Source organism: Setaria viridis, chromosome 8 (assembly GCF_005286985.2).
Source record: "Setaria viridis chromosome 8, Setaria_viridis_v4.0, whole genome shotgun sequence".
Classification (NCBI taxonomy): domain Eukaryota; kingdom Viridiplantae; phylum Streptophyta; class Magnoliopsida; order Poales; family Poaceae; genus Setaria; species Setaria viridis.
This window is the reverse complement of record NC_048270.2, coordinates 6131526-6147071: the sequence shown is the minus strand read 5'-3', so window position 1 is coordinate 6147071 and position 15546 is coordinate 6131526. Positions and strand designations below refer to the sequence as shown.

The following is a 15546-nucleotide window of genomic DNA, read 5'->3' as shown; positions in this document are numbered from 1 at the left end:
GGCCTGGAGGGGTATCGAGGGAGAATTGACTCGCTTAATGGGTAAGCGAGGCTGAGACCGCGTACTGAAAAATTGGGTTGCCCAGTGTTTTGTGGATTGTGTGCTAAGAGCGGCTTCCCTAGTAATCGAGAAATAATTGAGATGTTTGTGTGGCATTTTCGCTTATTTCGGCTGGTAATCGAGGAATAAGTGAATACAAACGGGGCGTTTGTATTTCTTCCTCCCGCATCTGGTGGTCCAGGGCCCAGTGGTGAGGCTCACTGCCAAGTGGGTCCACGACGCAGAACAGTGGTGGGTGGGGCTCAGGTTAATGGGCCGGCCCATTCGCCCTTTTTTTAACGATTTTCCAAGTATACATTACAGGATTTCGACAAATCTGAATTTCCGCGTATGAACAGCTTCAGTTGTGATTTATTATTGTACTAAGTTACTCAACCTGTCTCAGAAAGTTCAAGTTGGATTTTTTTCAATTATTTTCAATGTTTTCCGAAATTTTCGAATTCCATCAAATTTCGGATTAGATTTTCCAATTCTGTCCTTGGAGATCAACCAAAATTCGTGAATTTCACTGGAACAATTCCTGCACTCCAAAATGAGCCTACTTTGAGGATTTGCCAGTTTTAAATAAAATATGTTAATGATCTATTTCTCACTTACCCTTGCTCCATCGGCTGCGTGCTGTGCAACTAGTGAATAGTGATCGGAGCCAGCAAAGCACTTCGTGGACGTTGCTAGCTGTAGGCAGCAGATTGAGCCGCAAACGGAGAGGGAGCAAAAACCCAAAGGACACTTAATAAGTAATCAGGTACTGATCATGATCACGTCGTCCTTAAAATCGTTTAGCAAGTCTCAAGTATCCCTCGCTTGCATCCCACCTGTGTTACATACTTACATCTCTACTGACATTTTCTCTGTGGTCTTTGGTCGTATGGTAAGAACTGTACAACACATTTACGGCATAGCTACCATAAGTTAGTTAACTAAAGTAATTAGGGTGTCGATCCCAATCAAACAATCATCTTGCCTTTAAACTCCTATCCTCGAGCAGTCATGCCGCTAGTCAGATCGGTCTGTCCTTGTCTTACTTCCAATGTACATACGTGCTATACAGATGAAACATTCTCACAGCATACGTATTGTTCTGCAGCAACAGAGGATAGACAACCATGAATGTTTCGCAGTGTTAAAGTATATTTGGTAGTTGTAGGTGTATGTATCGTAGATTATCATATGTATCCGGGGGAGCCTTGCCCCCCAAGTCGATCTTGTACTCAACATACACCGATCGAGAGGCTCAGTGCAATATAATCCATCCATTATATGCAATCTATTCCTCCGACGTGGTGTCACGAGTTTAGGTTTTGGTCCTTGACCTAAGCCTAATCTTCTGCTGCTCGTCACGCCCTTGTCTCCCGCACGCTGCCGGTCGTCCCCCATGGCGTGCATCCAGCGTGCCCCTCTGACGGCACCCTAGCGCACCCTCGGGGAGATCGCTCACGTTGATATCCGCCGGGGGCTGCACCCTTCTTATCTGATGGCTGATCGATTTGATCTGCCGCTATTGTTGTCAAGCAGGATCAAGATCATGAAGAAACTCACCCTAGTGTCGTCCTCCACGGGATAGCCACGTCCTCCCTCCTCAGCTCCACACCGCCGAGCCTTGGCCTGCTGGTGGCTGTGGCGGCGGCTGGCCCCGCCCACTGTAATCCCCTGGTGTAATAACACTCATTAAACATTGAACATAGGCATTAACATTAATTATGCATGCATGATTGCATTTAAAAATTTTGCTAACATTTTTATACATGTGGTGTTAGTTTATCTTTTTAAAATGCAAATTATGGAGGTTCATGTTCTTTTTGGCAACTAAATGTTAATAAGACGCCTAAATATGAAATTATGCTCAAATATAGTTCTATATGTCAAATAAACCATATCTGACTCATGTTCAAGTTTAAATACTTAAATTCCTACACTTCTACATATGTGTTTGAAAATTTTTAAGCCTTGAGCGATATCTTTTTAGCAATGTTTAGTGACCATTTAAAATCCTTTTGACTAAACACTGATTTTGGCCCTACATAAAAGTTGTAGTGGAGCAAATCAACTTTCCCATGAGCATGATAAGCATAAGATGTTCACCGCAGGTCCATATCCCTTCACGTCAACGCCAAGCGATGACATGTCACGCTAACTAGGCATCTCCTCTCTCTCTCTTTGTAACATCCCAATTTTCCATGCATTTAAAATATGGACCTCAAAATTTTTTTTCTTAGAATTTATATAGCAACTTAAACCCTAGAGCCATGCATTTAAATTTAATGCACCAAAATATAATTTTCATGATTTCATATGCATATGTGTGAGCTAACTGTAGGATTCTACTCCCAAAGCACTCCATCTAAAAGTCCCGTCCACACCTTTGTCTCAAAACCTTCTCAAATTTGAAAACCATTTTAAATTTGAAACCAAAACCTTATCTCAAATAATTAGAAACCTCCTGAAATTCCTCTGGGGCCAACAACCTTACTTCCAGCCCATCCAACCTTTCAGCCCGGCCCGCCTTCCCTTCCTCTCACAAACACAGCAGCCAACCTAGCCCACCAACCCACACCGTGATGACATCACCGTGACGTCATCATCTTTCTCCGCGGTTCCTCCCCGTTCCCTCCTCTCTATCGGTGCCGCCGCCACCTACCACCATGTCACCCCTCCCGGCCATGCCTCTGCCTTCTCTCATGCACGCCGTCACCGCCTGCACCACCTCTGTCCACTGCAGCAGCCAGACCATCCCCTCCTGCATAGAAACTGGCCCGCTCCTATTCCCGTGCCTACGAACTAGAGCACGGCCGCCGGTGAGACTGCCCTGGTCTCCACCCTCCCAGCCTGATTCCTCACACCGGCAAGCATGCTACACGTGCCGGCACTAGGCGCATGCATGACCACACTTCCTGCCTGCTAGCACACCCCTTCTGGCACTATTCCGCTCCCGCTCCCAAGTGCACACGCCGTTGCGCCACTATTGCCGCCCCGGTCGGATAAGCTTGGGAGACCTTACCCGAGCCCCTCCACGAGCACCGCCAGGCTATAAATAGCCCCGGGCACTCCTCACTTCCCTTCGCACCACCCCCCTCACTCCACACAGCCCCGCCAAGCTTTGTAGGAGCTCGAGCCTACCGTCTCCACTCGCCACCACATCATATACCCTAGGACCGGGCCGAGTCGAAGTCGAGGTTGTCGTGAGGCTTGTAGACACCCTACCCTTGCGTGGCTTTGGCTCCCGAGTAGCCAAACCTCACTATCCCTTTCCGTCGCCGAACCGTACTACCACCGCTCGGCGCCGGCCAACCCCGGCAGTCACGCTGCCCGCATAAACCCTCGCCACCCTCCGGATATAGTCGTCATGCTACCCGCGCCGCCACCTCCCCCTCCTCACCTACTCTAGCTCCCCTCCCCTTGTACCCACTCCCGTACTCAAAACCCAGCTCCAGATCCCCTCTAGCGCCAGCTCCCTCACGGTTGCGCCGCTGCGACTGCTCCGGCGAGCCTTAGCTCAACCGCCGGTCACCTTCCAGCAACCACACCCCACCTTGGTCCACGACCTTCTAGTCCACGGTGCACAGCACAACACACCCACATGGCCCCGACTCCCAAGCCCGCCTGTGTCTCTCTCCGTTTCCATCTCTTTATGCTAAAGCCACCCCCAAAAGTGTACACCAAATTTGATTGCGTACGTATAACTACGATAATATAGAAACGATGACACTGGAAACATGTTTACGATCTGGACTATGAAGAAGAAGTTTTGAACGACCCAGACTTCGAGGAAGGCAAGTCCCACAAATCATCATCATATTTTGATCCCAAGCTTTATTAATAAAATAAACCAAGATAACAACTTGTTTATAAGCTTTGCATATTTTCCTTTATTCCCTTGCTTAGCTCGTCCTAATAATTTTGGGCCCTCCATGACTCACAAATTGTAAGGAAGAGTGAGAGTACTTTTAAAATGGCATAAAAATAACCCAAGTGAGTCTACCAACCAATTAAGGTTGGACCCATGAGTAAGAGGGTACCCTCGATAGAGGATCCTATCCTAACAAGCTTACTCTAATCATATAAGGACTGGCTCATGGGAAAGTCTTTCTAGTGAACAGTATAGCCGCATGTGCCAAAAAAGTACAGCCTTTCCGAGTGCCTAAACATGTGAGGCCCTAATTCACACCCCACTATAGAATCTAGTAAACCATCCCAAGGGACTACGGTGGGCAACGGATAGACTAGAGCAGGACCTTCGCAGAGTCCCAGATCCGGCCGGCATAGGCCATTGGTTGAGGTCCGTAGGGCCTGGTGGCATTGTATGCCACGTTATGATGCATCTATTTTCCCGGGGTAGTGCCCCTGAGTGGACGTGGAATGGTTACTTCTTAGGCCACAGGATTATCCGTGGATGGAGCTAGAGGATGTTGTCCAGAGATGGACGCCAGGGGTACAGGTCTCGTGTATGGGCTGATCGAACGTGCGTGTAAAGTGTACACCTTTGCGCAGTGTTATAAAACTATTCGAATAGCCGAGGCTCATGGTTAAGAGCTCACATAGTTAACGCTTCCATTGATTAGTACTAACCTACTTTATGAAAAAGAGTGAGATTCAGGCTTGTCCTGAGATGTGTCTAGAAATAAGGCAAAATCCGGCTCAGGTCGTCCCTAACAGTTCGTGATGCTCCTAAAACTTGGGGGCTAGTAGGGAGGTAGATTCCCCTCCAGGACCAACAACTTATAAATATCTGCATTCTGTTCTGTTCAATTTATAACCATATACATTGTGCATACAACTAGCTTTCAGGCAAACTAGCAGCTATTCCTTGAAATCCTGCATGAAATAATACAACATCTGTGGGATTTGATGAGTACCCATTATATAGTACTCACTCTTGCTCCCCTTTCTTTTCTTTCTTGAGAGGAAAAAGTTGCTGGTGAGGAAGATGAGGATCTGCCCTAGGAGCCAAGCCACCTATAGGCTTGGCACTACTACATAGGACTCCACTATATAATTCAGGTTGAGGCTACAACCCCTTTTGTATCATTTTGTATCATTAGTAGTATGCTTTCTCATTTTCAACCTCACGTAAATTCTCAATAAAAATTGTACGAAGTATGGATGTGATACTTCTTGTGTGAAATGCCCGTATCATCTACTGATCCAGGGAATGATACGAATGACATTCGGGATCCCTTTTTAGGGGCAGCCCCCACACTCTTCATATTCATCTCTTCACATGGTGTTTGGTTGGAGCATTTCGTCAAGCTGGTTGTGGGCATGAAGAGCTGCAGCGGAAGCTTTTTACCACTGTGCCTACGCCGCATGTCCCTCTACAGCCCTGCCGCCCGCGAACCATAGGGACGTGACTGTCGGTGTTTTATACTCAGCAACCTACCGAGGGGTATCCTGTGGTAGTAGATTGGTTGGAGGGGAATCATCGGACTTGGAACTCGAAGGTAAAAGAGAGGACACAACACACAGATTTATACAGGTTCGGGTCACCAGAGTAGCGTAACACCTTACGTCATGTTTGGGGTATTGTATATCATGCCCTGCACTTGGGTGTTGAGGTATGAGTTGAGCCTATGTTAGTCTAGGCTTGTGGTGGTTCTCTATCTGCCCATCTAGGTACCCCTGCTCTCCTTTATATACTCCAGGGGGTGGGATTAATAGTCGGTTTCAAGGTAGGAGTCCTAGAAGGATTACAGGGGAATTCTAGTAGGATTCCGGCTTCTTCCTTCCTTGCGGGTACTAGGGATCTATCCCTAACAAGCCTCCGAGCGCTTCATCATCGAATGCAGCAGTCTTCAAGTACTTCTCAGATCCTCACTGAGTAGTTTGGGTACTCTTTGAGTACTTTATCTAGATGAATCTTTAAAGTTTCTCAAAGTTGCCATGAGGCTATGGTGTGCTCAAGCCCTTGATCATCTTGATTTTATAATCTTCATCTTTGGAATGTGATATGGAGGGAGGCGAAAGTCGCACTCCATATGGAGTAGCCCCCGAACCTTAGGTTGAATTGAAGAATCAGGTTGAGGGTTAATAAAATCCTGAATCTTATTCTTTCACCTTGAAAAAAATCAACTTTTGGGTGTAGCTTATCAGCCCCCAAGACTTGGAATGATTAAATAATCAATCTGAGGGTCTTTAGCCTTCAGGCCAATCATCTTTCAAGTAGTCATTTGGCGTCGAGTCCCCGAGCTTATGCGCCAGGTGAGACATAGGAGCCACGTCGAGTAGTTATCTGGCGCTTAGCCCCCGAGCTTGGAAGCTAGCTGAGCCATTGGAGATATCCGAGTAGTAATTGGCACTTAGCCCCCGAGCCTAGGAGCTAGCGTAGTCATTGGAGGTACCCTGAGCATCTTGGAAAGTAGTCGCGGAAGCTTGACCTGCAAAAAGAGATGTATACATTATGTAGCATATTTGTAGAATTTTGAAGATACTACTGAAATTTATTCAGTGATGAATATAAATGTTGTGTGTCATGCTCTTGTTTCAGCCATATTTTTTCTGAGTAGTTAGCCTGTTACGTTTAGGCTCTCAGTCCTTGTTTAGCCATTGCTACTGCGTGTGAGATCTAGTGTTCAGGCATGATAGAAAATCCGAGCCTATCACAAATTAAGGTGTGTTCTACTTGAGGAGATTAGTGACCGCTAAGAGAAGACATTTAAAATAAGTAGTCGGCATTGCGACAAAAAGATTGTGCGATTGCGCGTAAAGTAGTCTTTGAGACTTCTCTGCATTTTGGTGAGGAGAGCGCGTGTTTGCCACACATAGGATTTGTGCCTTACTAGGGTAGCCGTTGTGAGCCTCCAGCACTCAGTGCACAAACCCGTGGCCGTAGCCTCCGAAATTCAATGTACCAAGCCAGTTGGCGGAGCTTCCGAAACTCAGTGCACCAAACCAGTGGCGATAGCCTCCGTAATTCGGTGTACCAAGCCCATGGCTGTAAGTAAACATGCCTCAGGAATAATTGGCAAAGTGTAGCTCTGGAGGGTAATTTCCGTCGAGTGGCGTACACCAAAAAGTACTCGGCGGATTGCCCTGCATGCGGAAAACAACCCGGAAAAATTATGTAAAATAATTAAAATAGTGACTTAGCTTGATTCGTGGACGATTGTCAACGAAGCCATGGTGGTCGTCACGAACCCATGACGGTTGTTGATGAAGCCGACTAGCCGGAGTCGATTCCGACTAGTTGTCGACGGTGTGAAGTCTGCCCCGACTAATTTTCTAGTCATGATGAGTAGTCGAAGTAGTTGTCGATGAGTCAGAGTTGCTAATTGTTGGTGTTGCCGCAAAGCACTTGAAATCTTCTTGTGGCCTCTCCTGTGTGCGCGTAGCATAATTCCACGGATTTGTACTCAGAGCTCTGATGGGATCAGACTCCATCTTGGACTTGACGCTGCCTATGATGCAAAATCCATCGGTTTTAGGCAGATCAACTCGTCGATCTTGCTTGCTAGTCAGCATAGGACAACGAACGTGCCGCTTTGACTAGATTGATCTTGATGATGAGGTCCTTCAAGCTCGCCTGATGATCTTGATGATCACCCCTACCTGGCACACCAGATGTCGGTGTTTTATACCCAGCAACCTACCAAGGGGTATCCCGAGGTAGTAGATTGGTTGGTAGGGAATCATCGGACCTGGAACTTGATGGTAAAAGTGAGGACATAAGACATAGATTAATACAGGTTCGGGCCGCCAGAGTAGCGTAATACCCTACTCCTATTTGTGGTGTTGTATATCGCACCCTGCGCTTGGGTGTTGAGGTATGAGTCGAGCCTATGTTTGGTCTAGGCTTGAGGTTCTTCTCTTTGTGCAGATCTATGTACCCCTGCCCTCCTTTTTATACTCCAGCAAGCGGGATTACTATTTGGTTACAAGGTAGGAATCCTAGTAGGATTACAGGGGAATTCTAGTAGGATTCTGCCTTCTTCCTTCCTTGCGGGTACTGGGAATCCATCCCGAACAGCGACCTCACCTTCAGTAGGGCCTGCACAGCTATGGGAGAAGAAGTAGGTGTCAACATGCGGGTGTGATGAGGTAAGAGGTGTGGGTGGCGGGCATGGCGCACGAGCAAGTGCGGGCAACTGTTTGCCAGTGCCATGGCAGAATCCGTGTGCCACACTGCTGCCGGTGCCCGACCACCGTCCCTCACTGCTAATCAGCATCCAAATCGATGTGCCATGGCCGGAGTGCCCCCGGACGCACCCCCATCAAAATGCACGTGCCATTGCCAAGCATCATTGCCAGTGAAATCCTCCATCCTCCAGCAACAGCCCTCAAATCACTGTAGCCCACTGCTCACACACACCCCAAGCTATGTACACAAGCACACTAGGGGTGCGTTTGGTTGGGCTGTGGCTTTTGGAAAAGCTACTGTGAGCTGTGGGCTGTGGAAAAGCAGCTGTGAGAAAGCAGCTGTGGGAAAAGCAGAAGACCGTTTGGTTAGAGGAGCTGTGAAACTGTAGGCTGTGTAAGAAATACCTATAATGCTCCTAAAGGTCTGTGAGTGTGTTTATATGCAAATTGCTCGTAACAAAATAATGCGTTCACTAGTTCAAATGTAAACCACTATTTTAGGAAGAAAAAAAATAAATTTTATATGTTTTTCATCCATTAAAGTAATTGGTCCACATAAATAGAACTATCCATCAAAAGTTCTATACAAGGATGCCATCCCTCAACATTACTCTCCTCCTCTCGCACTAACCAAAGCATCAGCTATCCTAGTACGAATGGTATTCATGGTATCCTCATTCTCCACATCGTCACTATCATCTCCTTGTGTTTGTCTCATACCACATGTATGTTGTACCAAGTAATCCTCATCATCATCGCATCTCTTGAACTCCTTATCACACAAATTGCTGTCACGAATAAAATTATGCAATGCAAGACAAGCCATAATGATATGTTTCTGAGTACAAGGTGAGAAACTTGGCATGTCCTTCAAAATACGCCACTTCTGCTTTAAGACTCCAAAAGACCTTTCAATGACATTACGAAGAGATGAATGTAAGAAATTGAACATCTCGTACTTTCCTTGGGGAGGCCCTGAACGATGCTGAAATTCTGGTATATGATACGTGCTTCCTTTGAAAGGCGCAAGATACCCAATTCGGTTTGGGTAACCTGAGTCCACAAGATAATACTTTCCTACAAAACCAAGTTACTAAGGTACATAATAATACAAGTATTGCTAATTTGATGAAGGAACCATGTATACCTTTAGGACGCACGGGGAATGAAGGAAAATTTGCCAATGCATGATTGAGGATACGTGTGTCATGTGCAGAACCCGGCCACCCGGCAACCGCAAAGGTGAACCTCATGTCAAAATCACAAATAGCTAGCACATTCTAAGATGTATATCCATGACGACACGTGTGGTTAACCACTTCGTCCACTGGCACTACCACTTTAACATGTGAACCATCTATTGCTCCAATTGCATCTTTAAAGTATGGCCAAAAACGGTCCTCTCTCACCCTTTCATGCTCCGTAGAAAAAGTAGGATCCCTCGGGTTAATATTGTCCTTAGCTAACTTGCGCAAACATTTCAACACTTCGTGAAACTTCATGTGAACTGTCCAAAGTGACCGTGTGAAACGATTTTCAGCTTGTGAAAAAGATTGTGGTCCTCCGACGATCCACAAGAACATTGCCAATGACTCAATAGACGAAACATTGTTGGTTGAGGTCAATCTGTAAGTAGAGACTAGCAAATTATGAAGTTTATCGAAAATCTCGGTGCTCATCCGAAACATCTTATAAAAATATCTCGAACGTGACATACACCTCCTCACCCATTGAATTCCAGTTTCTGACGTTTCCCTGTATTCAGCTTTGTGCAAATACCGCTCAGTATACAAGTTGCCCATTTCTCCAATAGCACCAGCATGCTGTGCAAGTTTAGCTAGCAGTAGTAGTCCTTTTTGCCCTCCTTTAGCCACATCTCCCAATCTATCATCCATCTACATGAGACATTAGTACATTAATAATTAAATACAACAAATATCTTGACAATACTAAATGGAAAAGCTCAACATAACACACTAATAGATAAATAATGTTTCAATATACGGTAACAAATTATTGTTCAACATAGGGAAATTGTTGTCACATATGACAATAAATAATTTGACAAACATGCAAACAAATCAGTGACGCTTCATCATCTCCTTTTCTAGCTCCCTCTCAATCAAATCCAGTCTGCCTTTAGCTGTTTCTAGAGAGCTAAAGAGCTCCCTAAATTCAGGTTTAACAATTAGGGAAGCGGCTGTGTGTATTAGAGCAGTTCCTTCTTGCACCCCACATTCTTTCACCATCTTCATAGTCTCTCTAATGGTAGGAACTAGGTTAGTTGGAGGAGCTGATGATGCTTCAACACTTGTGGAGATCCTCTCTGCAGCATTTTCTATCTTCAAACAAGTGGACTTGTACAAATGAAAGAATGGGCTCTTCTCATCCTTCTCTTCAACACCAATAGAGGTACCCTTGTGTTTCCTTTTTCCTAGGTTCACTGTCATATCCTTCTGCGTAGGTTTCACTACCTAATCCACATTATCATCACTTGCCTCATCGGATGATATATCTCCAGGACAGGATGCAGAAGACCCAGTTACATGTGCCTTGCCAAACAAGATATGCAGGTCATCGAGAAACTTGGGTCCTTGTTTTCGAAACTTAATATGGTGGCATTTGATTCCTTTCTCACGATTGTTGCATCTCTACAATTAGAAAAAAAATTTAGCAAGGCACACCATAACAAAGAATGAGAAGAATATAATTATCAAGAAACATAGTTCTTACAGCAAGGTGTTCGTCCCACCATTCGTCTGAGCAGTCAACAGTTTGTTTTGCCTCATCCCATCCAAGACTAGTTGCACAATTCTTGAACTCCATAAACGTGACATACTCCTTTTTCAGAAGATCTAACTTGTTCTTTAATTGTTTTTTTGTTCTCGTATCACCAGATTTTTCTGCAAACTTGGAAACAACGTTCTTCCAACCAGTAGTAGTGAAAATTCCCATCGGCCTTTCCCTGCTTCAATCTCTTCTTTGCAAGCATCAATCAAATGCCTTAAAAAAGTATCACCCCAATCCGCCTTATCACCCATTCTTCAACCAATCAAAGAAAACTCATAAGAACTAAGCTAAGACATAACTATGAAGCCAACTATGCAACTATTGAACTAATGGGAAATAAATAAGCATAAATGTCAAAGTACAAACGTTCATCCATTATATAGTTTTGAATTATCATTTTGCATTTAACCATACTGATAGTAGAGAAGTGCTTTATCTCATAAGCAGGCTATAGTGGATGTTGATAGGTAAGTCAAATACCAGTACAATTGATTGTTCATACCTCAAGAAATTCTTTTTCGCAGGTAGCTTCCTATTTGATTTTGTGTTGTAATTGTACCTGACAACATAAAACAATTGAATTAGTGTAAATAATTTACCCTAAACAAGTGTTATAAATTATATAAAAAATTGATACATACCACTATATGCTCCTGGTCAGTCACCAGGAGCAGGGGCAGGAGCCGGCGATGGGGGGCGCCGGCGATGGGGCGCCCTCCTTTTCAAGGGGGCGACGGGCGCTCAGGGCCTGGCGGCGGGCGCACAGGGGGCGACGCGGGCTCGGCGGCTGGCGGCGGCCGACGGGGAGGGGGGGGGGGGCGGCGATGGAGCCCCGGCGGCTAGGGGAGGCGGCGGGCGTCGGGGGCCGACGCCGGGCGTCGGGGGGTGGCGATGGGGGCCCGACGGCGGGCGTCAGGAGGGGGAGGCGGCTGTCAGGGGGATGGCGGCGAGCCTCAGGGGGGCAGCGACGAGAGCCCGGCGGCGGGCATTAGGGGGCCGCGGCGAGCGTCGGGGGGGGGCGGTGATTAGGAGGCGGCGGCGGCCGTCAGATGGCTCGGCGACGGCGGCCCGGCGATGGGGGACGGCGGCGGGCGTCACTGGGGCGGCGGCAGGGGCCCAACGATGGGGGCGGCGTCGAGCGTCGGGGGGGGGGGTGATGGGCCCGGCGGCGGCAGTTAGGGGGCGGCGGCGGCCGTCAGATGGCCCGACGACGGCGGCCCGGCGATGGGGGATGGCGGCGGGCGTCACGGGGCCGGCGGCAGGGGCCCAACGATGGGGGCGGCGGACGGCCGTCAAGGGGCGGCAGCGCGAGGCCCGGCAGCCAGGGGCGGCGATGGTGCCCGGCCGGCGGCCCGGGGAGGCGGACGGCTGGCCGGCGGCCAGGGGAGGAAGGCCGGCGGGCGACGGGTGGGGAGATGGTGCTGTGCGGGTGAACGGAGGAGAGGAGAGGTCTGTGCGTGCGGGAGAAAAAATAAATCTGAAAGGGTACATCATAACGAGTGGCAGGTGGGTAATTTTTTACCCCAAAAGCACTTGAAAGTAGGGGGGAAGGTGCTTTTGATTTTGTACTAGAGCAAAAGTAGCGTTTGGGCAAAAGCACGTAGAGCTTTTAGGCCCTTTGGTTGGCTTTTGGCTTTTGCAAAAGCAAAAGCAGGTTGGAAAGACCAACCAAAGGGAGCCTAGAGCTCCCGCCAAGCACTACACCACCAGCACTCCGCCGTTTTCCAGCTGCTCAAGCTCGCCTAGCGTCGCCAGTTTCTCAACCCGAGACAACCAATCCCGTCAGCCAAATTCTCTAGCCCTGCTTCACAAAATAAAATCACTACTACCTAAGGTTCGTCCACCTCCTTCGTTATTCCACCGACCCCTCCTCTCCAAGCTTCATCCGCCTCCCCACCGGGAATAGTAGTTTATCCACCCGCTGAAGAAGCGGCGCGGGACCATGGGCTGTGCCGAGGCTGAGCCGTGCTGCCGCTGATCGTGGGGCCGCGCCATGCATGCCTCCTGCCACTCGCCGGGGTCGGGCACCCATGCGCGTCTCCGCTGCTACTCCCCGCGACCAAGCCACCCCTCCATTGCTTGCTGGGCTCCTGCTGCTCAGACACATGTGGTGGTGCAGCATGACCGGTAGGCGTGGAGCACACGGTTGAGGGCACGGCGAGCACGATTGACCACTTCATCTCCCTCTGCTTGTCGGCCAACACACTACCGTCGTAGCCGTAGGACGGCAAGAAGTCGACGAGGCGAACGAACTGTGCATGCGTCGAACCTCACCTCACCCACAACTTGCTTGAGGAAATGTCCCCATCCAAAGTCCATGGGAGAGACGAAGATGGACAGAGATGAGAGAGGAAATATCCAGTCATCACGCCATGCCAGCTCTGACGTCCAGGTGGAATGGTATGGACCTACATTGAATGACTTGAAAGTTTATGGACCCAAAAATGCACTTTCGGAGTTGATGGACCAATATGACACCTCCTCACCTCCGGTGCATTTTATTCTTTTAATAACATGAAGAAGGTGGAGCCCACTAGTAAGTGAGGTAAAAAAAGGTGCCGAGCACAGGAATCAATCATTGGACCTCTTTGAGAGAGGAAATTAATCCGACCACCGTGCGACACCTCAACGTGTGCTCAAAATAGCTTAAGAAGCATAAATAAAGACAATTTAATTCAATTTTTTCGTAGTTCTTTAGCTAAAATCAACTTGTTTATAAGCTTTGATCCCAAGCTTTATTAATAAAATAAACTAAGATAACAACTTGTTTATAAGCTTTGCATATTTTCCTTTATTCCCTTGCTTAGCTCGTCCTAATAATTTTGGGCCCTCCATGACTCACAAATTGTAAGGAAGAGTGAGAGTACTTTTAAAATGGCATAAAAATAACCCAAGTGAGTCTAGCAACCAATTAAGGTTGGACCCATGAGTAAGAGGGTACCCTCGATAGAGGATCCTATCCTAACAAGCTTACTCTAATCATATAAGGACTGGCTCATGGGAAAGTCTTTCTAGTGAACAGTATTGCCGCATGTGCCAAAAAAGTACAGCCTTTGCGAGTGCCTAAACATGTGAGGCCCTAATTCACACCCCACTATAGAATCTAGTAAACCATCCCAAGGGACCACGGTGGGCAACGGATAGACTAGAGCAGGACCTTCGCAGAGTCCCAGATCCGGCCGGCATGGGCCATTGGTTGAGGTCCGTAGGGCCTGGTGGCATTGTATACCACGTTATGATGCATCTATTTTCCCGGGGTAGTGCCCCTGAGTGGACGTGGAATGGTCCCTGCTTAGGCCACAGGATTATCCGTGGATGGAGCTAGAGGATGTTGTCCAGAGATGGACGCCGGGGGTACGGGTCTCGTGTATGGGCTGATCGAACGTGCATGTAAAGTGTACACCTTTGCGCAGTGTTATGAAACTATTCGAATAGCTGAGGCTCACAGTTAAGAGCTCACATAGTTAACGCTTCCATTGATTAGTACTAACCTACTTTACGAAAAAGAGTGAGATTCAGGCTTGTCCTAAGATGTGTCTAGAAATAAGGCAGAAGCCGGCTCAGGTCGTCCCTGACAGATCGTGATGCTCCTAAAACTTGGGGACTAGTAGGGAGGTAGATTACCCTCCAGGACCAACAACTTATAAATATCTGCATTCTGTTCTCTTCAATTTATAACCATATACACTGTGCATACAACTAGCTTTCAGGCAAACTAGCAGCTATTCCTTGAAATCCTGCATGAAATAATACAACATCTGTGGGATTTGCTGAGTACCTGTTATAAAGTACTCACTCTTGCTTCCCTTTCTTTTCATTCTTCAGAGGAAAAAGTTGCTGGTGAGGAAGATGAGGATCTTGAGGATCTACCCTAGGAGTCAAGCCACCTATAGGCTTGGCACTACTACATAGGACTCCACTATATAATTAAGGTTGAGGCTACAACCCCTTTTGTATCATTTTGTATCATTAGTAGTATGCTTTCTCTTTTTCAACCTCACGTAAATTCTCAATAAAAGTTGTCCGAAGTCAGCGTTGCTTATTGTTGGTGTTGCCGGAAAGCACTTGAAATCTTCTGGTGGCCTCTTCTGTGTGCACGTAGCATAATTCCACGGATTTGTACTCAGAGCTCTGATGGGATCAGACTCCATCTTGGACTTGACGCTGCCCACGATGCAAAATCCATCGGTTTTAGGCAAATCAACTCGTCGATCTTGCTTGCTAGTCAGCATAGGACAACGAACGTGCCACTTTGACTGCATTGATCTTTATGATGAGCTCCTTCAAGCTCGCCCGATGATCTTGATGATCACCCCTACCTGGCACACCAGATGTCGGTGTTTTATACCCAGCAACCTACCAAGGGGTATCCCAAGGTAGTAGATTGGTTGGTAGGGAATCATCGGACCTGGAACTTGATGGTAAAAGTGAGGACATAAGACATAGATTAATACAAGTTCGGGCCGCCAGAGTAGCGTAATACCCTACGTCCTATTTGTGGTGTTGTATATCGCGCCCTGCGCTTGGGTGTTGAGGTATGAGTCGAGCCTATGTGTGGTCTAGGCCTGAGATTCTTCTCCATGTGCCGATCTATGTACCTCTGCCCTCCTTTATATACTCCAGCAA

The 15546-nt window shown here is 47.3% G+C and overlaps 1 pseudogene; it reads right to left on the bottom strand.

Annotated features, from left to right (window-relative positions):
* Positions 1-10211: 10211 nt before the first annotated feature.
* On the bottom strand, positions 10212-11171 carry LOC140220187 (uncharacterized; annotated as a pseudogene).
* Between the last annotated feature and the right edge of the window lie 4375 nt (positions 11172-15546).